Genomic DNA, 23,729 nt, shown 5'->3' on the forward strand with positions numbered 1-23,729 from the left:
GCATCTTTTACAGAATGTACTTTGAGGATCCAATGAGGAAATCTATGGAAACATATTTTTGAAATCCGTAGTTGTTATTATTTCAAGTATAGTCATCCTTAAATTTTTTCGATGTTAACATGAATCCAATAACTTATGCCTACTTCCTGATGTATCAATTTTAAGTTTTTCGTAAGATTTTGATCATAAAAATTGCTCAGTGATTGTTTTGCCGTATTTTTTTTAATTCTAGCCAACAACCCCTCAGTAGGAACATTCTGGCAAGGAGTTATCAGCACACATGAGAATGAAACAGCAGTGCCATGAAATGGGGGGGGGGAATAGACAATTAGACAAAATCCAGATGTAAAATGGCATCGTAGCAATTTTCATTACAAGGGAAGGATTAAGAGGAAACAAAATGAAAAGGAAGAAGACACTCTTTAAACTGGAATGTCTGTAGGAGCTGAGAGATTACTTTGATTGTATCACATATGGCTTTTAGGCCGTTCCGTTATGCCATCCACCACCATCAGCTCTATGTTTCTAACTTTTCCGCTTTAATTATGGTTCTTCAGAAACTTTCGTATGATTTTCAGTGATGGGTCATTTCTAAAAGCTCTTCTTCTAACCAGTTCATGAAAAGAAATTTATATGATCAAGTATCTTGTGCCCGTGAATTTGCATCTTTGCAAGTTTCCTCAGTGCTTTTATGACCAGACAGATGTGGGTCCCTGTTTAAGAGAACTATGACCACTGAATGGTATTCAGTGCTTGCTGCCTGGAGGGGTGGGGCTGTCTGATGCTGTGGTAATGACACCAGACACTTCTCTAGAGGACAGCCATTGCTGCAAGAGATCACCTTCCCATGCCTGGAACTGCTTTTCTTACAGACTGAGAAAATTCCCTTCACCGTTATGAATTTAGAAATTAATTTTATTTGGAATCTTTTTTTTTTAAGAGAAAAGTTAGCTGGTTCTAAATTAACTGTATTTGTTATGCAAGAAGGGCTGGTTTTACCAGTAAATTATTTAACTATTGTATGCCATTTCTCAAGCATTATCAGATTAGCATGATGAGAAATATATTTCTAATTAATAATTATAAAATGCAGCTTCCTAGCACACTTTGTAGTTTCTCCAACATGTACCACGCAAATGTAAGATGGCCCATAGAAGACTGAGGTTTTTATGGAAAACAGTCCCTTGTTTACTCACTTTTCTCATTTATTTTTCTATTGTTTCTACTGTAATTCTCTATGAGACTGCAATTTCAAAGTATAACAAAAATCTCAAAGCCTATCTATTTACTTTTTTGTCACTTAATGGTTTCCTAGTTTGTCTCCTAAGTTACAAAAAGTACAAACAATCTAATATTTTCTATAGCAGCAAATATCTAGCACAGTTTTGTCCACTGAAACGAGGGGCTGAAAACTTTGGAGAACACACCAACCGATGAATCTATGACTATTCAGGATGTGTCGTTCCTATGATTGTGATGCATTGAGAGTGCTGAGCATTCTGCATATGTTTCTATAAACACAGAACAGATGCTGTTCTGAAGAGCCTCCAACTGATCTCTCTCTCTGAATATTGTTCTGAGTTGCAAGTCCAATGACATTCTCATGACAGGCTGCTTCTGAGATACTCAGTACATGGGAGGAATGATGTTGCATATCTGTTTTTGCAATTTTTGCCTCAACCTTTAATTTTATGCATAGCCACAGATGTGCCAACCAGAGTTTGAGCACTCACATTACATTTTATGAAATGTAATTTATGAGGAGATTAATCAATAAATTGGGTATTTCGGTTACTTGACTTATTTATAGTCAGAAGTTCATTTAGGCATAATCCCCTCTTGGAAGATCAACTGAAGTTGACTTTGACACTTCTAATTTTCCTAGCTGTTATTTTATTGTATTTTTTTAAATTTTCTCTATACATGTACATATGTTTATCTGGCTTCCACTTTTTGCCATCACAAAATTAAAGAGACTTAACATTTCTTTTTTTAGAGACAGAGTTTCACTTTGTCACCATCGGTAGAGTGCTGTGGCATCACAGCTCACAGCAACCTCCAGCTCTTGGGCTTAGGCAATTCTCTTGCCTCAGCCTCCCAATTAGCTAGGACTACAGGCACTTGCTACAATGCCCGGCTATTTTTTGTTCTTGTTGCAGTTTGGCTGGGGCCAGGTTCAACCCACCACCCTTGGTATATGGGGCCTGCGCCCTACTCACTGAGCCACAGGCACTGATTTAATAACAATAACAATGTTTAAGATAAGGAATAGAAACAAAAATCTTGTAAAGAAAGAGTGAAGATAAATACATTCAGAAAAGAAATGAGATGATTGCTGCAATGAAATATTGGGCAATAACAATGATAATAATGCAAAAAAAGTAACATTCACATTGTCAGGTAAAAGTATGTCTATCATAGAATGCTTTGACTCTGAGATTCAGTATGGAGTCATCAGTTAACTTCTTTTTTTTTTTTTCCAAAGTCTATAAAAATAACTAATATTTATAAATAAAAATAGAAGATAATTTCAAAAAACAGATCATGCCAAATCTTATAGACAACAGAAAAAGAAGAAGTACTTCAAAATCATTCTACTTCATCTTGGATTTAATTTTGACCAAAGTACATTATTTGAACAATAATTTTTAATTCAACTTGTTAATATGTTGTTTAAGATATTGCATCCTCATTTAGAAGTGAAATCTGTTTGTAATTTCCCTTTATAATAATATATTTTCTCTAATTTTAATATCAGGTATATCCAGATGAAGTATCCTAGCTGTTATTTAATGTACTTAAATGGGAAAATGTTCTGGTCTAGGATAATATAAACATATTAGACTTAGAAATTTAAGTCTAGAGCTGGAGAGAGAGGTCTAGGCTAGAGCTCCAGAACTGAAGATCAATTGTCAGATTATTTAATGTGGCCACGAGAGTGGCTATGACATGAAAAAAGAAGAGAAGGGGGGAAGAACACTAGGGAACACTCACTCACACTTCAGAGGTGTGATAAAGAAGGAAAATCTGGAGGCGAAAAACAGAATGTGATCAAAAAGAATGTGCAAAACAAGAGGGTGCAGTATTATGGAAACCAAGGAGAGAACTGTATCAGTCTGCTCAGGCCAGCATGACAATGTACCACAGGCGGAGTGGCTCACGTAATAGAAACCTGTCTTCTTACAGTTCTGGACACTGAGAGTGTGAGATCAGGGTTTTGATGAAAGCTGTGGGCCATGAGTTGCAATCAGCTACTTCTGCCCATGTGCTCACACAGCCTCTTCTTTATGTGAACAGACAGAGAGAGAATGAGCGTTTATAATGGCATTAATCCCATCCTAGGAGGCTCATCCTTATGATCTCATTTAAACTTAACTAGCTAATAGCCCAAAGGCTCTATCTCCAAACACCATCACATCTAGGGTTAGGGCTTCAACATGTGAATTTGAAGGGGGCACATACATTCAGTCAATAACAGACTGTTTTAGTAACATAGGACTTGTGATCAGATCCTTGGAATCACCACCAATTGACATTAAGTCTCTAAAACAGTGTTTTTCAACATTTTTTATCTCATGGCACACTTGCTTAAATTACGTTGATCCAAAAAAAGACTGAAGAAAATAATATACTTATGGCACTTTGAACCTCATTCAAAAATAACTTAAATTAATGATCTTCAATAATTTTCATGGCGCACTTAAGATCCTTTCATGCCACATCAGTGTTCCAGGACACCCTGGTTGAAAATCACTGCTCTGTAGTTAGCCTTGAGAAGTTTCAGAAATATGATCTGGATAGAAGTTAGAGTGCCGTAAGCTGAGAAGTGGGCATTAAAGGAAGTAAGACATTAGACAATATTTAAGGAGGCTGAGGAAGAGGCTTTGAGCTTACTGATAATATCTGTGAAAGAGTCAATCAGAGAAAGAAAAATGGAAAACCTAAGCAAGAGATTGCATGGTTTACCCTGACAGGCCGGACCCAGAGCTGTGCTGTCACCATAGAGCCACCTGACATCCGTTGACAAGTGCTGTGACCAAGAGCCACCTCTGATGAACGTGTTGTGTGTGGGTGACACTGGTTCTTACTCAGCTGTGTGTGTTACACTCTAAATTAAAACAGGATGAAAACAATCAGGATGAGAAGTTACACAGATTTTAATTAAAACTTGAAAATAAAAACCCATACCACAGATTTTAACAGACCTCTAGACTTCCAAACATCGATTGTAAGATTGGAAAAGGAACAGATAAGGAACTCCTGGAGTGCCTTTAAGGTGTGCTTTTAAGGTGGAATTGCTGGTGGCCTGCAGGATCCTCTGCCTGTGAGGAGCGGCCATTTGTAGAGGAGCCTACTGGTGTATATGGAGCCAGACTTGGCTGGAAATGCCGCAGGTGCGTTTGTTCCTCTGTCACTGGAAAAGGTTAGAAACCCTTGGATCTTTCCCTGAAGGCCAATCAGTGCTGTGTGGGAGGCCAAAGTGAGGATATTTTGTTGGGGGTTAAGTCTTGTGCCCCACCCAAAAATAGGCTGAAATGTCTTCACTGCTTGAAGGATGCAACACTTCATTGTCATCCCTTAAAGGCATCAGAGGCCTAATTTAGAATGAACATAGCTTAGAAGGTAAGTGGCATGTAGAGGAGGGCCTTTCTGGGAGGCCATCTAGAGAGGCCACCCACTCAACTGTGGGGAGGGGTGAACTGCCTCCGGGCAGGGCATGGACACAACTGTCCCCAGCCTGCGGCAGCAAATGTGCAGTCACCATTTTCTTCTTGATCACATGTAGATCACACATGCATTCTGAAAATAACACATAAATGACAACTTTTAATACTTACATTTTATGTCTTCAAGTTCTAAGCTGAGAGCACAGGCACCATTTATGCTACAGCTTCAAAGAGAAGATAGCTCCTTTTAAATATAGATTATTTATATTTATTTAAAACTAAAACTTGTATGAGCTGATTGTCACCCACTCAGGTTCTCCAACTTAATATTTTATTCTCAGATGTTAATAATGTGTAGTTTCTAGACTGAATTCAGAAGTATACTCGTGTGATTATCCATAATGGTGCAGGGTAGGGACATTTCTAACTCTATTGAGCAAATAAAAAAATACTGAGGCTTGAAAATCTTGAAGCCATTTTTATAGAAGGAAGAAATGGGACTAAAATCATTATTTTCTGGATAAAATTATTTTTCTCCTATCACTCTAATGTATACCTATGTCTGTTACCTCAATAACGTATTCATCCAGGCATGCATTAAATAAAACAAATAAGGCACAGGGCCTGCCCCCCAGGAGTTCTTGGTTTATTGGTATAATACACTGTGAAAATGATACTGGGTACATGAAATGATAGGAAACAGTGTAATGTTGTGATTATGTGAATGAGTAACTTCAGAGTCAGATGTTGTTTTAGTCATTTCGAGCTGCTAGAAAAAATATCATAGACTGGGTGGCTTAAACATCAGAACTTTATTTCTCACAGCTATTGAGGCTGGGGAGTCTGACATTAGGGTGCCAGCATGGTGCAGTCCTTGCAAGGGCTCTTCCGGATTTGAAGATAGCCATTGTCTCATTGAATCCTCCCATAATAGAGGGCAGAGACAGAGGAAGCCAGCTCTCTCCTCAAGTTTTATTACATATGATACCATTCATGAAGGCTCCACTCACATGACCTAAATACCTCCCCAAACCCTACCTCTTGATACTATCATCCTGGGCTATGACTTGAATATATGAATTTTGGGAGGACAAAAATATTCAGTCCACAGCATATGTCTAATTTATTTTTTATGGAGACAGAGTCTCTGTTGCCTGGGCTAGAGTGCTGTGGTATTTGCCTAGCTCACAGCAACCCCAAACTCTTGGGCTCAAGCAATCCTCTTGCCTTAGCTGCCGAAGTAACTGGAACTACAGGCACACTCCACAATGCCCATCTTATTTTTCTGTTTTTAGTAGAGATGAGGTCTCACTCTTGCTCAAGGGGATCCTCCGGCCTTGGCCTCCCAGAATGCAGGGATTACAGGTATGAGCCACTGTGCCCAGCAACAGCAGATGTGTGCTGAATCATCTGTTTTCTTTCCAGCAAATTTCTTAACTTCCGTGGATTTCAGTTATAAAAACGGAACAATATTAGTTCTTATCTCATAGAGTAGGATGAAATGAGAAAATTTATATTAAGAGCATAGCACAATGCCTACTGCAGAGTAAAATCTCAGTAATTGTTAGTTAGTGACATTAAAGTTATGTAAATATAGGCAGATGTATGGAAGTTTATATACCAACATAAAAGTCTTCATTACACATTCAAGTAAACAGAGTGCTGGACACTAGGCATACACATTACCATTATGAGATCATTACATTCATGCTATATAGAAAGGAGGGGCCTCATGTCTGCTGAAAGTGGGGACGTGCGAGTGTTACTCAGTGTGACGTGTGTGTGAGGAAAGGCACACTGCTTGACCTGGGTTGGCAACCTGTCTGGGCTTGGCCCCAGCCAAAGAAAGATGAGGTCATTTGCATTCCATCTGTTAGCCTTAGTGCCCAGTGTAAAGTGTTATCTACATAAGAGGGAAGCAGGCCACGTGAACGTGTTTGTAAAGCTGATCCCAAACCAAACACGCTGACACTGTGCAGAGGGAAAACAAGGAATAGAAAAGCACCAATGGTTTGGAAGCTTCAGATCACGAGAGTAGAACGTATAGGCTCGTGAATTAGAACTTAGCAGCTGCAAATTATAGATGCCACCCTAATCTAGCCTAAGTCAAAGGGGTTTGGTATTTCGCAGAGAATAAGGAGTGTTGTACCCATTGCAACCTGTAAGAAAAACTTGGACCCCACTTCAGGTATAAATCAGATGGTGATTTATTACACCTGCGCAGGGGACCGCTGCCCTAAAGGGAAGGCAGCCCCGAAGTGAGGAGCAGGCTGATTTTTGTACCATTTTTGTGCCACGTGGCAAGCGAGCTAGCGAGCACAGAAGCAGAACAAGACGCTCAGCTCAGGGTGGGGTTGCAGTGCGGTGGTTGGCTCAGGGGGTTACATCATGGCAGTTGGCACGGGGACAGCTTGGAATACTCAGCTTGAGTAAGCTTTCACCATTGTTTTACCTGTGGCTAGGAGTTTTGGGGAACTCGGGGAACTTCCTTATTCTGTTCTGAAACCTGTTCCTGGATTTTGCCCAGGGCGGGGGTGTGCGGGGACTGGGACTCAGGCTGAGACAGTTAGGGGCCTTTAGAGGTCTTTTGCTGGGTCGGTTATTACAGGAGCAAAATCAGGTACCTCATATTATATAGAAGACTGGTCTCCTGAGTGGAAACTCCAGGACTCTACCTTGCCTCTCAGCGTTGTTCATGTCATGCCTCCTCCTCCGTCTCCTCCTCTTCCTCCTCTCTTCCTTTTTCTTCCTCCTCCTCCTCCTTCCTCTTCTCCCTTTTCTTCCTGCTCTTCTTCCTCCTCCTTTTCCTTTTTCTTCTTCTCCTTCTTTCGGGGATCCTCTTTCTCCCTTTCCTGAGCACTCATGGTTGGTCTAAAGATAACCGTCCCAATGCTGCTGAGTTCACGTGTTGTTATGGGCCCAGCTACCCAAAGAGATCCATTCGCTGCCCTCTCCCTCCCCACACGGTTCTGCATCACACAGAGGGAAATATTGTCCATGGAGAGGGAAAGAGCAACCCTCAGCTTTTACCCAGCATCTATTATGAAGCTTTGAAGTACAGAGTCAACCAAATTTGAAAACTAGACCTCATCCTTGCTACTTTTCTATAGAATTCTGGCTATAAAATGCTTCTTTGTTGCCTCAAGATAAAGAAAGAAAAGAGAGTTTTGTCTTTATATCTTTGCTTTGCTTTGTTTTCTAAGAAAAATAGATCACTAAGACATCATCTTCGGAATTAATTAAAATACATCATGAGTTATAGGACAACGATAACATTTTGTTCATGGTACATGAACATTAGTTAATAGCATAAAACATAAAATCAGCAAATACTTAATCAAGTTAACGCTGAAATGTGTTGATAAATGTGACTTTATTTCAGAGGGTTAAGGGAAACCTATTAACTGAAGCAACTTAATAATACCCTCTATGCAGATTATCTTCAAGATATGATGAAGAATAAGCTGTTAACAGAATTAGGCCAAGTATCTAGGCAATGCTGCTAAATGTACTGAAAACAACTATTTAAAAAGAATCAATAACAGTTAAAAAATTCTTCCCTTCTACTGCTTTTCTGGTTATAAAAATGTATATTTGTTTATGCTCCTTGTAAATGCTATAGGATTTAATACAATTTTCTAGTTGATCAAACATTGCACTGCCTATATTATCTGCCTTAGATGAGTATGAGGTGGCAAGTTGGTAAAGTATTAGCCAAAAGAATTTATAGACTTCTGTGATCAAAGTAAAATAAAATAGTGATGATAATGGAGCCAAGGCTAGGGTGAGGGGGGAGCAGGGATGCCAGCAGCCAGCTTTGCAGCCATAGCTATTGGTTCTCAGTGTCTTATTGCCAACAACAGATATTTCAGTAAAGTTTTTATAATTCCATCCTTCATTTAAAACAATATACTACTATTTTGCAAACTGTGCACAATTTATTATGCATTTAAAACAATATACTACTATCTTGCAAAAGGTGCACAATTTATTATAAAGAAAATAGCACAGTGTGCTACTGAATTCTGTGACCTCACAGAACTTAGTGGAGTGGAGTGAAGAAACTCCAGCAAAAAAACCTGGCAGGGAGGGTGGTGCCTGTGGCTCAGAGGGGTAAGGCACCAGCCCCATATACCGGAGGTGGCGGGTTCAGACCCAGCCCCAGCCAAAAACTGCAAAAAAATCCCGGCAGGGACAATGTGTGGGCAAAGTTTTATGGCAGAGGAGGGAGAGGAAAATAGAAGGGCTTTTCATAGAGACCTTGGCGTCAGGGACAGTCTACGAAAAGCAATGGACAATGGTTCCCATTGCTGTGATGGTTAGTATTAGAGACTTGGTTTCAAGGTCCAAGACACACCTTTGAGGATGCAGAAGAGAAGACTGTTAACTGCCTCATAGATAAATGATTTTCATGCACCTCTTGTGTGCCAGGCTCAGAAAACTGTGCTGGACAAAACAGACCTGACCTCCGCCTTTGTGGAAACTGAAATCTCACCAGGAGGCCAGACATGGAACGAGTATTGAGTGCTTCCAAGGGGAAGTAAAGGTGTTGTCCAAGTGCTATTAAAAGCCCTTTATCCAACCCAAGGATCCTAGACATGTTTCCAGGAAATGTTGCTTAGCTGAGACTTCTGAAGATGGAGAGTTTTCTAGGAAAAGAAGAGGGTTGGTGTAGAGCAGGGTCAGAAAGTAAGGGCTCTGAGCAGGGAAAAACCCTGATGGGTGAAAGAAACGAAGCAATCCTAGGATTCCTGGCCCAGAGAAATCAAGAAGAAAAGCCCGCAGCGCCAGACTGGTTAGAGCTACTAGGGCCTGGTTGGAGGCCTTTTAGAACTGGGCCTTACACTGTAGACAACAGGAAGCCATTTATGATGCAAAGCGGTGTGCTGTGTGGTCAGTGGGACATATGCTTCAGAACTACAGCTCTACCCCCTGTGTAGAGAATGCAGGGAGCAAGACGCGAGACTCCAGGCCCTGGAAAGAGGCTGTTTACAGAGTCCAGGGAAGAGATTACATTGGCCTGAACTAGGGCTTTGACAGTTAGGAATGAAGAAAGTGAAGACAAAGAAATACAATAGAGCCTCCATAGATGGCCACCTCCCTACATTGACCACCTCTTTAAGTTGACCTAATTTTCATAGCTCAGACATGCACCACATGTACATATCAGGACAGAAGGCCTAGTTCCTTATGTTGGCCACCTCTGTATGTTGACCAGTTCATTACAGTCCTGTGAGTGGTCAACTTGCAGAAATTCTACTGTACCTAAAAGGTAAAAACGAAAGTAAAAGTAATTTTTCTCACAAAATTCAATTTCAAGATCTGCACAGTGTGAACAGAGAAAGCCTTTACCTCAAGATTGATGGTCTCCAAGACCTATAACAGTTGAACTATTAATTAGATTAAATATTGGACCTGTAGGAGGTGGAGATGGGTAAGACATGAAACCAGAAAAATGCAGCCTTACAAATTAGCATTAGAAATAGCCAAAGACCTCTGTAAGGTGGAGGTGGGTAAGGGGATAGAGACTGATGGGCTCATTGAAAATTTGAGTCCAAATGACAAGACAATCCCCAGGTCTAAAATGATGAAACAAATTATTTTAGCTTAATCCCATCAAAGGTTTAATTACTGAAACCTGAAACCCCCCAACTCCTCCTCCTGACTGTGTATGAACAAATGACAATATGGTTTTCCCTGATAGGTCTCTTTACATACATTGTGCTAATTTCAACACTGCATGTTATTTCTATTGCAAATGAAGTTGAAATGAATTCTGGCATGTGCCAGTCTTATTTCATGAACTTGTTTAATGTCAGTTTTCCCCCAGCTGATATACTGTTCTTCTGGGGATGATAAGCCCAGCCCTTAGGACTGACTGAGAGCTGAGTGGTGAGGGTGTCAGCAAGACTGAGAATCCGATTCTGGCCGACCCTTGGAAGACCCCTTGTCACTGTCAACCTGTCATGCTCTCTACTGCCTCTCTGCAGCATACCATGTTTTTTACATTTACGTTTTGACAGAATCCAGTTTCCTTATCTCTACAGTGGGGATGACAATACCCACATTCAGCTTATCACACTCTGCTTATCAACTATATTCATGTGACATCTTATTGTTCTAAGCTATTGAGTTATATATGAAGTAGATTTTAAGAATCAGCTCAAAATTAGTGTTTCAGGTCTACCTGTTACATCTGTTCTCAGCCATTCTGACCAGAAATTTGCAGACAGCTCATGTATTATGTATATTTAATTTGTTCTGGTTACCAAGAAAACAAGGGATGAGCAACATAGTATCTCATAAGTATATATTTGTATTACTCTATAGTAGCCACTGGTAGTGTCCTAGAATAACTACTATCACTATAGCAATAGACTCATTACTGAAATTGATTGATAAATCTATGTTATCTGGGCATATAGCCATTACATTGTGTATCTTTTTGGTTATGCTCAGGTAATCTCAGTTCTACACTTACAGCTATATTTAACATCGCCAGTCCTTCTGAGGATGACGTCCTAGTTATTTTAGTGGTCTGAATCTTGTAAGCTTGTTGTGGGGTAGATTTCCCAGGAAAAAGCTCATGAGAATAATATTCACTTATTTTTTGCTTGTTGAAAACATTTTGTCTATGACTTTCATATCAAAAATCAGTTTTCCTGGATATAATTCAGATGGGCATTTTGTTTTTCTTAAGTATCTTCAACATGTTGTTCCAGTTACATTTAGTATAAAGGTTTGCTGCTCAAAATTCTTATGATAATCTTTTTTCCCTGATAAAAGTCAGTGTTTTTTTTTCTAGATGTCTAAAATATTTCTTTTTCTTTTTTCAGAAAGTTCAGCAATTTTTATTAGAACATTCTCTTGTATTCGTTATATTGGGTCACTACTCTCAGGGATATTGTATTCTCTTTCAGTGTGTAGTTACAAACTTATAAATTTTAGGAAAATTTTGTTGAATTATAGTCTTCAGTATTTGTTTCCCTGCTTTAGTTTTCTTCCTCAAGGACTCTTTCCCTCCCCCCCGCCCCCCCCGGATAGAGTGCCATGGCATCACAGGTCACAGCAACCTCCAACTCCTGGGCTTAAGCAATTCTCTTGCCTCAGCCTCCTGAGTAGCTGGGACTATAGACGCCCACCACAACACCCGGCTGTTTTTTGGTTGTAGTTGTCATTGTTGTTTGGCAGGCCTGGGCTGGATTCGAACCCGCCAGCTCTGGTATATGTGGCTGGCGCCTTAGCCTCTTGAGCTACAAGCGTGGCCCCTCAAGGATTCTTACTATAGGCAGTCCCCAGGTGCATAGCCTCCTTTCATAAGTGTGAGTTGTACATACGTCAGATGACTGTAACTCAGGGACTGACTGCATCTTCATACTGAATCTTATTTACATGTTCCTTTTAATGTTTATACTTTTCTTTCTAATCCTTTTTATTCTCTCATTTCATATAATTTTTGTTGAAGTTTAATTACATACAGTTATATCCATAGATGTTAATGATAGCTTGATAAATTGTGTATAAATGCATAGTACACCCATACAACAAATGTACCATCCAGATACGAAGCATTGCTATCACCCAAGAGTTTCTTCATGTCCTTTTTAACTTATCCCATGTTCCTTCTAGAGATAATCATTATTCTGATTTCTGTCCCCACAGATTAATCTTGCCTATTCTTGAACATCATAAAGAGGAAATCTTGTGGTAGGTAGTGGTAGATATTCTCCTGCGACTCAGTTCTTTCACACAGCACAGATTCATCCCTGTCTTTGCACGTATCAGTAGTTTCTTTCCTTTAATTGCTGAGTAGTGTTCCATTGCCTAAATGTACGACGCTTATTCTCCTGGTGATGGGTGTAGGGCTGGTTTCTAACTCTATGACAAATAAAGCTACAATCTACATACATACACAAGTTTTTATGAGCATATATTCTCAATTTGTCCTAGGAATGGAATTGCTGGATGATAAGACTGGTGTATGTTCAACTTACAAGAAACTTCCAGAGTTCCCAGCAGTTTTGCCATTTTACACTTCTACCCAGAATGTATAAGATCCATTTGGCGTTGATAGTCTTTTACATTTTAGCCATTCTAATGAGCTTACAGAGGTATTTAATTATAGCTTTCATTTGCATTTTCTTGATGACTAAAGATCGTGAGAGTCTTTTCATGTGCTTATTGGCTATTTATATCCCCTCTTTTCTGAAGTTCTCACCCATTTGGGGGAGATCATTTGCCTTTTACTATTGACTCTATAACCTTTATTGATTCAAGTTCTTTGCCAGATATAGTACAAATATTTTTTCTCAATATTTGACTTGACTTTTTATTTTCTTATTGTCATCTTTTGATAAGTGGAAGTTTTTAATTTTGATGAAATTCAATTGATTAGTTTTTGGTTGGTGCTTTTTGTGTTCAGTGTAGAAAATCCTTGCCCACAGGAGAAAGTGCCTGTATTTTCTTCTAGGAGTTTTATTTTTTTGACTTTTATAATTAGTGCTGTAATGTATCTTGAGTAATTTTTATGCATGGTATAAAGAATGTTTCCTAGCCAGTTAAGTTTTCTGGAACAAAGTACCATAGGTTGGATGGCTTCTTAGCCACAGAAATTTATTTCTTATGCTCTAGAGATTGGAAGTCTAAGAGCTGGTGCCGGCATAGGTGTGTTCTTGTGAGGGTCCTCTGTCAGAATATAGACGACTGTCACTATAGCTTCACATAGAAGAAAGAGAAACTAGAAAGCTCTTGGGATCTTCTTATAAAAGCACTAATCTTATTCATGAAGTCTTTACCTTCATGACCTAATTACTTATCAAAGGCCCCATCTTCTAAGACCATCACATTGGAAGTTAAAATTTCAATATATGAATTTTGCAGAGGTACATTCAGTTTATATAAGCCTTTTCTAAAACAATATCCAGTTCATTCTGCTGAATTTTTGAAAAGTCTTGCTTCCCTCATTGAAAGACTGGTGATTTTTTAAAAAGTTCAATGGTACACACATGAGTAGTCTTGATATGGATCCTCTATTCTGTTGTATTGGTGTATTCCTCTGTCATTATGCAAGTATCACACTGCCTTAATTATTGAATCTTTGGTCTTAAAATAAGATAGTGTAAGTCCTTCATTGTTGTTCCTTTTTTAATGTTTATGGCCATTCTTGGTTTAGGCCGACATTGCCATTATTCAAAATGTCATCACTATGTAAGATATTATCTCCAGGTTTTACATAGATGCTCTTTATTAAGTTGAAGATTTGCTGAGAAATTGATTATAAATAGGCATTGAGTTTTTTTGAAAATCTTTTTTCTGTATCATCTGGAATGACCATTTTTTTCTATTTACTCTAACATAGGGAAACATATTATCAAATATTAATCGACCATAAATTTCTGATACACTTTGTCTCCACTCTATAGAATTCTAGCAATAGAGTCTCTGTGTATAATATTAATATGGTTAATAGCCTTTATTGTTGGATAGTATCTGCATTACATAGCATTCTTCACCCTTTGATTTTCAGGAATATCTCTAATATATCACATGTGGTTTGATTGTTTTTTAGTCAGTCTGATGAGGTTTGCCTTTTAATTAAAATATTTAGTTCATTTATATTTGCTATAAATGCTGGCATATTATATTTATATCTACCATTTAACTACTTTCTACTTATCTCACTGGATTTAAATTCAGTTTTCTCTCCTTTCTTCCCTTGTTTTGATTAATCTAGTATTTTAACATTCAATTTTCCTTTTATTAATTTGTCAATTCTACAATCTCTTATTATTCTGTTTGTGATTATCCTAAAGATGACGTTTCCTAACCTTTTACAATTTGAAACATATTAATAGTTTTTATCACTCTCCAAAGAAGGCAAGGGTCATGAAAACATTTAATTGCATTTATCTTGTCACAATTCTTATGTTTTTTTGTGAATCACTTTAATTCTATACATATTTTATATCCTGTCTTACATTGCTATTATTATTTAGCACAATGAATATTTACTTCCATATTCCCAGGTTTTACCTTTAAGTTATAAAACAATTATGGATTGAGCTGATTTCAGTGTGAATTGTGGTTATACACAATTTATTCTGCTTTCCCTGATGCATCCTGTTCCAAGGGTGTAGCTATCCAGAGGACCTAAATGGGATGCTGGGTCTCAGTTGTCACTCAGACCCTTCATTCTTTGAAAGCCATTGACTCCTATGTTGATACTGTCTATAGCTATGGTACTCCCAAAAACTTTACTCTGATTTTCAGCAGCTTTCTTCTTAGTTTTGTATCGTATGTGGCCTAAATTGTTTTATGTGGCCTAAAGTTTGATAATTTTTCTAGAAGGAAACCACCAAGTATCTGCCTCACTTTTCTTTACCTCCCTCTCTCCAGGATCTTGGCTCCTCAAGTTTCAGCTGCCTTAGAAAACTTCAGTTCAATTTTGTGTGTTTTTAGTCCTGTGAACTTATCAAGCAAGTTTTTCTTGCTTCTTTGCCTCTTAGCTTTGAGACCCTTTGCTTGGATTCTCAGTCCATGGTCCTGTACGCCTGTGGCTCAGTGAGTAGGGTGCCGGCCCCATATATGGAGGGTGGTGGGTTCAAAACCAGCCCTGGCTGAACTGCAACCAAAAAATAGCCAGGCATTGTGGCAGGCGCCTGTAGTCCCAGCTGCTCGGGAGGCTGAGGCTAGAGAATCGTGAAAGCCCAAGAGCTGAAGGTTGCTGTGAGTCCTGTGACATCATGGCACTCTACCAAGGGTGGTAAAGTGAGACTCTGTCTCTACAAAAAAAAAAAAAAAAAAAAGAATCATCAAATGTCCTGAGGGGGAAAACAGCCTGAAGTTTATCTGCTCACTTCTCTGAAGCCTTCTTCCTTCTGACTTATTGACCCTGGGGATTTTGGTTGCCATGACAGCTTTCTAACGTCTTCCAGTGGTTTTTAAAATATTTTGTTAGTCTTTTCCAGTTGTTTTCGGTGGGAGAGCTGACTTCCCCCAAAGTATTACATCTTAGCTGAAAGTAGAAGTCTTCCTAATACCAATTTTAATCTCACCCCTTCACCTTTCCCATGGGCTGTGATGTGACTATGGTGCTTTTTAGGGCCATGGTGACTATACATCTAAATACTATGAAAGAAATTGTATGGTAATTGCTTATTTAATTTTTTTACAGTTTTGAGTGGTGACAGGAATGTTTTAATGCATCTGTTTAAGGAAGAATTATAGCATAAAGTAAACCTTAGTGGAAACATTTATCTAATACTGACACTAGTGAAATAGCCAATAATTTCAGAATGCTCTCAAAATGCTAGGTTTAAGTCATTGGACTCCTTTTTAGTTATTATTAAACCCACAATTTTAAGCCTATTGCCTAAGTAATACTTTCTTTTTTTTACAAAACAGCCCAAGGAGAATGTTTTTACTTTAGTGAGTTGCTTTCATCATCTTTTTCTCTCTTTCCTCCTCTGTGATAAATCAGAGTAAAATAATAAAAAGACTCCCACATTGGCAGTTTGCCATCTAAATTCTATCTGGAAACACAGCAGGGTATTTTTCCCTTTTGTGTAACTCTAGTTGCCATTTTTTATTTCCTCCCTAATTCTGAGCTCTTACTTTCTCATTAGTAAAAAATGCCAATATACAAGAACACTTAAAATGCATATACAGTGAAATAATTTATTTTCAGCATAAAGGCTAACAGTAGTCTATGGCAAAATTCTGAAATCAGAAAGATTTTAGTATTGGTTAACATAAAAATGTTTGTATTGATTAACACATTTTATCATTTCAATTCTATATGTTTCCTTAGCAGCTGTTCATATTTAGTACTTTAATATATATTTTAGAATTTCTGCTTTTTTATTTTCTTAAGCAAAAGAAAATATGTGCACAGTTCCTATATAATATCCTAGTTATTGGAGTAAATCTAAGAGGAGAGGGAATCTCAGTTTTGAATTAATAGTTCATGATAGATGTCTTTTTGTAATAACAGTAATTGCTTATTTCTTATATTAAAGAGTAATAAATAATGTATGCAATTTGGAAAAATTAGGAAAACACAGTGAAGCAAAAGTTAAACCCTGTAATTATATCAATACACAAATTAACGCCATTACCAACATTTTATGTAGAGTGGCCATAAAGTTGAACACTATTTTAAATTGTACATGAACTTTATGGCCACCCTGTATATAGAAATATATTCTCATTTTAACACAAACACACATATGCATACACGTTATTTTTACTATTTTTTTATTTGAATTTCACTGAAGATTTTATGATACTCAATATTGAAGATTAAAATTAATTTAGGAATTAGCAATGAAGTTGCCAATGTGACAGAGAAGCTCTGGATTATGAAAAATATATTTAAATATATTTTTTAATTTATTTAATATATTTAATTATATTATAATAAATATAATTTATTTAATATATTTCATATATTTTTTAATTTTTTTCAATAATCCATTCAACATTTTCAATAATAGAGTATATGTTTTAGAATGCCCAGGATAATCTCAGTTTATGCATTTTTTCATGATGAATTATTAAGAGGACTGCCTTTACTTTTAGAAGTAATTGGTTTGTATGAGAAATTATATGATTTCATTAACTAAGTGCAAAAATTGGGGCATATAAAAAAGGGATAAGGTGGCTGGCTCATAATGGCAAGTCTGTCATAGATCCTGCCTTCCAGAGACTGTGTCTTATCTAGCATGGGAGATAAGAATTAACACTAGTAACAAATGATAAGAAGTAAGAAAAATCACCTGAGAGGTACAGAGATGACACATACATTGAGATGTGGTTGACAGATCTGTTAGAATTTGTGGAGAAACTATGTGCAAAATTCTATGAAGAGTAAGGGCACTTCAGGTTCAAGGAGCTTAACCGTGATCAAAGGAATAGAAATAAGAAAAACAAAGACATCATTTTACAACATCGGTCTGGCAAAAATTAAGAACTTAAGAACTCCAATGAGACTTTTGCTTCTGGTAGAATGGAAGAGATTCTGGCAGAAAGGCTCCGAACAAGAGCAATTAGAAAAATAATAGAAAAGACAAACACGATCTGTTTACAGAATCAGGGAGTTGTTGAGGATGAAGGAGGCCAAAATTTCTGAGAGGAGACCTGAACAGTGAGATGATGACTGCCAGGGCTTTCTCCAGTTCAGCTCACTGGCTGGAGGCTGAGTGCCAGCCGTGGTCCAGGCAGGGAGTCCACAGAGGGGACACAGAAGACAGGCCACCAGGTCTGTGGGCACCAGGACCATGGTGATAAAATGAAAAGCAAGAGAGGCTTCCACACAGGCTGAGCTTCTTGCTGCTGTCTGCAGCTGAGTGGATTGGGGTAAAAGATAAGGTTAAACCTCCGACACACAAACCAGATAGGTGTTCATGGGGTTTCCAGCGCTGAGGACGTAGACCTCTCTGAGGAGTGAACTGCGAGACACTTTCAGTCACTCCATGAGGCCGGGTGACAAAACCGGAGACTCAGATACGATCAAACCTGTGCTCAGGGTCTCCTTTCAAGACATTGGCTGAATTCTGAAGTTGTATGCAGCATAGGCCAAAAATGCAAATCTTTGAAAAGTAGAATGATACAGACCCACCAAATAAAGTGTAGTTATGAGTGCCCAGCCACGCTTTCTGTGAAGCCAGGAAGGGACGTGTACTCTCTACGGTAGACTGATGTCTGTCAACTTGGATCAGCTCAGGCTCTGATTGGATTAAGTTAGTCAGTACCTTCTTCCTGGCAGAAGCAATGGCAAAGCTACTCTGGTTGAGATAACACCATGCAGGACCTCTGCATAATCTTATTTTATATACACACAGTGTCTCTTCTGATAAAAACTACTATTAGGCTTGCCAAGAGGATAGAACACTATCATTGGAAGACGAAGGGAAACAGAAACTAACCCACACCTGATACCCTGATCACTGTTGGAGGAGGTTAGAAAAACAACTCATTATTCTGAATATCCGTAAATAAGAGAAAAATCATCTGATTGCCTTGCCCTTTCTGTTTGAACTCTACCTCAGAGGAAATAAATAGCTGATGAAGGGAAGTTCTTCCTTAGGGGGGAAAAAAAATCTAGTTAACAAATGCAGAAGGGCTGAGAGAAAACGGTGTCACCATTTTGTAGTCTTTGTAGTAAAATAATTGACCTACATTCTGGTCATTAATGATGACTAAAACTGTGTGATGGAAAGACTGATGATGAGTTTTATAATGTGTGCGTGGAGCTGACAAAACCTGATATTTTTGAAAATTTTCGTAATAAAAATGTATTTTAAAAATGTTTAAAAATTAAAAGAGTTGGAAAGACTAATGCAGACCCTTATACACTTTTGCAAATTGTGTTAACAGTTTGCAGAAAAATTTGGTAACACATAAGAAAGACAAATGTGCAGGCACAGCAATCCACCCATTTCTAGGCACAAACCATAGAAAAACTCTCCCATATGTGTGCAAGGAGACATAGTTAAGAATGTTTATTGCAACTCTACTAAAAGTAGCAAAATGTAGGAAATAACCTAAATGGTCATCAGTAAGAGAATGGATTTTTTTATAGGGTGGCATTCATTCAATTTAGTTCATCTACAGGTAGATTAATTAGAACTATACCTATCAACATAATCCTGTGCAAAAATGGAAATTGCTGAGGTGAAGTGTATTTTTTTTTTGATAATACACTTAAGAGAAATATATTTTAATTTCAGGCATATAAAATCTAATAGTATGCTGAACACTATCACATATCATTTGTTAACACACATGAATATACCTGTTATAGAAGTATTAAAATATGCCTGGATTAGTATTTGGAATAATATACAGAGGGTTTCAAATGCATCCTTCTTGTTTTCAAAAGAAAGGGGATTTTAATAAATGTTAGTTTATTAAATGTTAATATTAATATTGGGCAAGTCTGTGCTGGTAATTAAATTGAATTTTATAAAATCATTCTCTATAGAATGTCTCTTATGAGCTTACAGATAGTAATAATTAAGAATTTTAGGATGGAGCAGTATTTTAAACCTATGTGGAAAGACTGCATTGTGCATTTATATAAACAGGTTTCATGTATATGCATTTGTCAAAAGGAAGAGTGGAAGAAATTACCATTTCAAGAGGGCCTACACACACAGAGCTCCATTCTCCACTCCGATGAACAAATGCTGGGAAACAAATATTAAAATTCAAATAAGTGAAAAAATATACTTGGCTTTGGAAAGCAATTGGAGGCATAAATTATCTTATTTATCTAGAAAAATAACAAAAAATAGACTGTACTCTGCTAAAATGGTCCCAAGTAGTTGCTGTCATTCTTTGATTACTTTGGACAGCTGTCACATTATTATTTCCATGGTGAGCTTTATATATTTTTAAGATTGACCATCTGGAATAGTATAGACCATTTTATCTCTGCTAAAAGTAGATTCACCTCCAAGCCAACCATAAACATACAACTTCAGTCATAGATAGCTAACTGGATTGTGTACCTAGCCCTTACCTGCTCCTGACACATCCATTCAATGTCATTAATGTTGCTCAGAAAAGAAAAAATACAGGGAAAAGAGAGAAAACAAAATACAGCTTATTTTCTACTAGAAGTTATCGAAATTCTTGAGTAAGGAAAATGGCTGTAGTCTGAGTAACAGGAAGAGAAGTTTGAGATCTTAGGAATTAGTCTAATCTGAATACATGCTAAGGTTTAAAGCACCTGGGTGTTTTGTCTGTGCCCTTGTTTCCACATCCTTCAGCAGAAGAGTGTTAATAGTAATAGCTTAAGCTGGACTAGCATTTTGCTCTTGGGAAGCATTTTCACACACACTTTTTCAACAATCTTTCTTTATGGGTGAAAAAACTGGAGTCTGAAAAAGGTAATATTATAATTACAAAGTGCCAGATCTCCTGAATTCTTCTCCAGAGATCTCATGGCTGATCTGTGCTGAGAAAAATTTGAGAATGAATTTCTCAAGTTCATTTCAAGTATAAGCCCTGACATAGAAACTGATGAGTGGGTGACCTGATGTAAATAACACATTAAAACAAAGTCAAATGGAACTAAGTACCCTCAAAGAGAGGTAGGCTATTACACACACACACACACACACACACACACACACATATAATTGGGGTAATGAAAATAAGTGGGGAAAGCTATGCATAATCCATCAGTGTAGGACAAGTAGTGACTTCATAAAAAGAAGGAAAGGTAGGGAGAGAGAGCAGGAGAGAGAAGGAAAGACCTTTGCACTTGAAGAAAAAAAAAAAAAAAAGAAAGAAAAGAAAAGGAATCTTCCTAACTAAACTTCTGGGGTTTCTTTAAATCCAGTTTCTGCCAAAAGATTCAAGCACAGATTTGGGACTTATATATTTGACAAGCCTCCATATGCTGCCTTTTCCCTGCAAGCGTTTACTCCGGCTTCCTGAATCTGTGCTTGGTTGAATATGTGGTTTTACAATTGCTAAAAATACCCTGAAGTCAAGCTCTTTCTCTCCGTTTTTATGCAGTTGATAAAAGGGCCACTCTGGCATCAGATTTTCCAAGGCTGGGTCTGTAACCTTTAATAAACTACTCCTTCCCTAAAATCAAGGTCCTTGTACAGGGATCATCTATGTTTCACTTCAGTGTAAAGGGAAAGTCAGAGGCTGATGAAATGGGAACTTGAAAGAAATGTTCTATTTTTTTTTTTTTCATCTATCTCAATCAATAGTTAATCGGGGTGGCTTTGGGATTACTTAAAGGTGCTACATGAAGCTCGGCTGTCAATATGATGGAAACTCCCAAAGGAACCACCAGAACTGTCCGCTCAAAGGCAGTAGTTCCAAAAAAAGTGTCCTAGTTCCCGGGCTTGCCACAGTCTGTGCACCTGTGCTGAGGTCAGCACATTACGTTTCCGAGCTGTTGAGACAAACCCACCTCTACTACCACAACCTTGCTTTATCATTATGCATCCCGGCAGGTAGGACCTGCACGTTACTTGCAGGGCCCAGTGAAAACATGGAGCCTCTGGATCAAAAAGCAGGGGGAAGTATTAAAGGTACTGCAGTACAAAGGCCTGTTCTTCCTTCTGCGGTCCAATCTCTTGATTTGGTGTTTTGTATTTGCCATTTAGAGCCCTGTTCCGCCATGTGAGGCACATGCCCTCCCATCTGGATCCTGCTGCAGCCCCCGCCCCTATTCTGTGACTCCACACACAGCCCCAAAGCTGCCAGGTCCAGCTCCGGCCAGGCGCTGGGCAGTATTACAGGGAAATTGAACCAGTCACTGCTCTTTGCTGCATGCTTCTGCACCAGCCGATGGTAGGTGACTCCCAGGGATACCCTGACAACAGTGAGGGACACCTAGGGGATCTGGGTCTGGAGGCTCATCCCCATGTGCTGCCTGCCAGATGTGCAGTGGCTCTGCCGGTCCAGAGAGGAGATGACCACTGCAGGCCACTGCTGGCCACCGCCCGCAAGTGCTCCAGGCACGTGTGCCCGACCCTGATCTTGTTGGCACTTGTTCCCAGGCTCCTGTCAGTGGGGAGGGTAGAGGCAGGTAGAGGGAGGCTGGGAGGGCCGGGATCCAGGAGGCAGGAGAGCAGAAAGCCAAGAGTCTGGCCAGGGAAGGCAGGGAAGCTGCGGGACTTGGGGCCACGCCATGAGTGGACAGAGGCCCCGAGTCCCCAGCACATGTTCCATTTTCTCATCGACATCACTTAACAAAACACGAAGTAAAAGATAAAATTATTACAAATTACAGAAGGATCACAGAACAGTAAACATCTAGCTCTTCAAAGGGAGGACTGTGTGTATCTGTACTGGTCACAGGCTGGTAAGTGGCCCCGCCGGGGCACCTGTCCTATCACCATTTGGCCAGGCCACATGCAGACATTGCCCTAACGTAGAATTAATCAGAGGATTCAAAAGGGTGCCGGAAGTTGGTAAGGCAAAGCCAAACGCTTTGAGTGTATTTTCTGTCTTCTTTCATGAGCAATGAAGTTGCGTTAATATTATTTCAGATTAAGTGTTCTTTCTTCCTAACTTCACTTATATAGTAATCATATTTTTATTCCTGGTCATCTCTTTGCTAAGTGTTCTCATTGTTTGATAATCTTTGTAATTTCAGGTAAGCATCTTGAAGGTCGGGGACGTATTACTTCATTAAGTTAATAGAAAACTTTGTCAATTTTCTTAAAAAATAGATGCTTACAGTAGCAATAAAATTACACCAAGGTGTTTCCAACTATAGATGAGGATTTTCAATTTTTCTGAGTAGATCATGCACTTTTTAATGGTTTATTGAATGGTTCAAACATAATGGAATTATGCATATTTGATCAACTTTTCTTTTTGTTACATTCAGCTATGCTATGGAAAATCTTTTCCTCCTGATAAATTCAGGTTAAATCCCTTGCTTTCAGGTAGTGAATGCTATTCTGCTGCATTCTTGTGTAGAATTTCAAATTCACATCTGTCCTTCCCTGTGCTTGTCAGGCCTGAGGCTGAGAGACTTGGGATGAGAAGGGGTGTGCTCTCCTCCTGCAACATCTCTCCCTCCTTCTCTGTATTTTCACTCTTCTGTTTTGATAATCTTTATGATTTCAGGTGAGCATACTGAATGTCAGGGACATATTTGTTAATAGCAAACTTTGTCAATGTTCTCAAATGGATAATTGCAGTACTAATAAAATTACTACTATTTCCCCCCAAAGATCTTTGATGGGAAAAAGAGATAGGAGATGGGGAACAGGTCTCTGACTATGTGAGACCTTGTGTGACCCCTTCCAGTTAACATTGGATGGTTGTCACCAAGATCTCTGAGGCACGGAGAATATGGGTGAGGTTTGGGGATCCCTGCAGGGACCAGCAGCACTGAGAAGTTTCTCGCCACTCAGCCACCTTCATCCACACCACCCACAGTGTGTGCTGAGAGTTTACCCTCAGCACCTTGTCCCTGAAATTGTTTTCTCTGACAGGCAGCCCTCTGATATGTCATGACAACAAGATAGCTTTATGTCACCACTTTCCGAAGTGCTACTTGTGGCATGGACACACCACTTA

General features: G+C 38.7%; 1 protein-coding gene across 2 annotated transcripts in view; it reads left to right on the forward strand.

The window, feature by feature from the left end:
* GRM1 (glutamate metabotropic receptor 1) overlaps nt 1-23,729 on the forward strand; it is a 378,348-nt gene that overhangs the window by 344,732 nt on the left and 9,887 nt on the right. The gene's annotated exons all lie outside the window — the stretch shown is intronic.

This window comes from Nycticebus coucang, chromosome 5 (assembly GCF_027406575.1).
Source record: "Nycticebus coucang isolate mNycCou1 chromosome 5, mNycCou1.pri, whole genome shotgun sequence".
Lineage (NCBI taxonomy): Eukaryota > Metazoa > Chordata > Mammalia > Primates > Lorisidae > Nycticebus > Nycticebus coucang.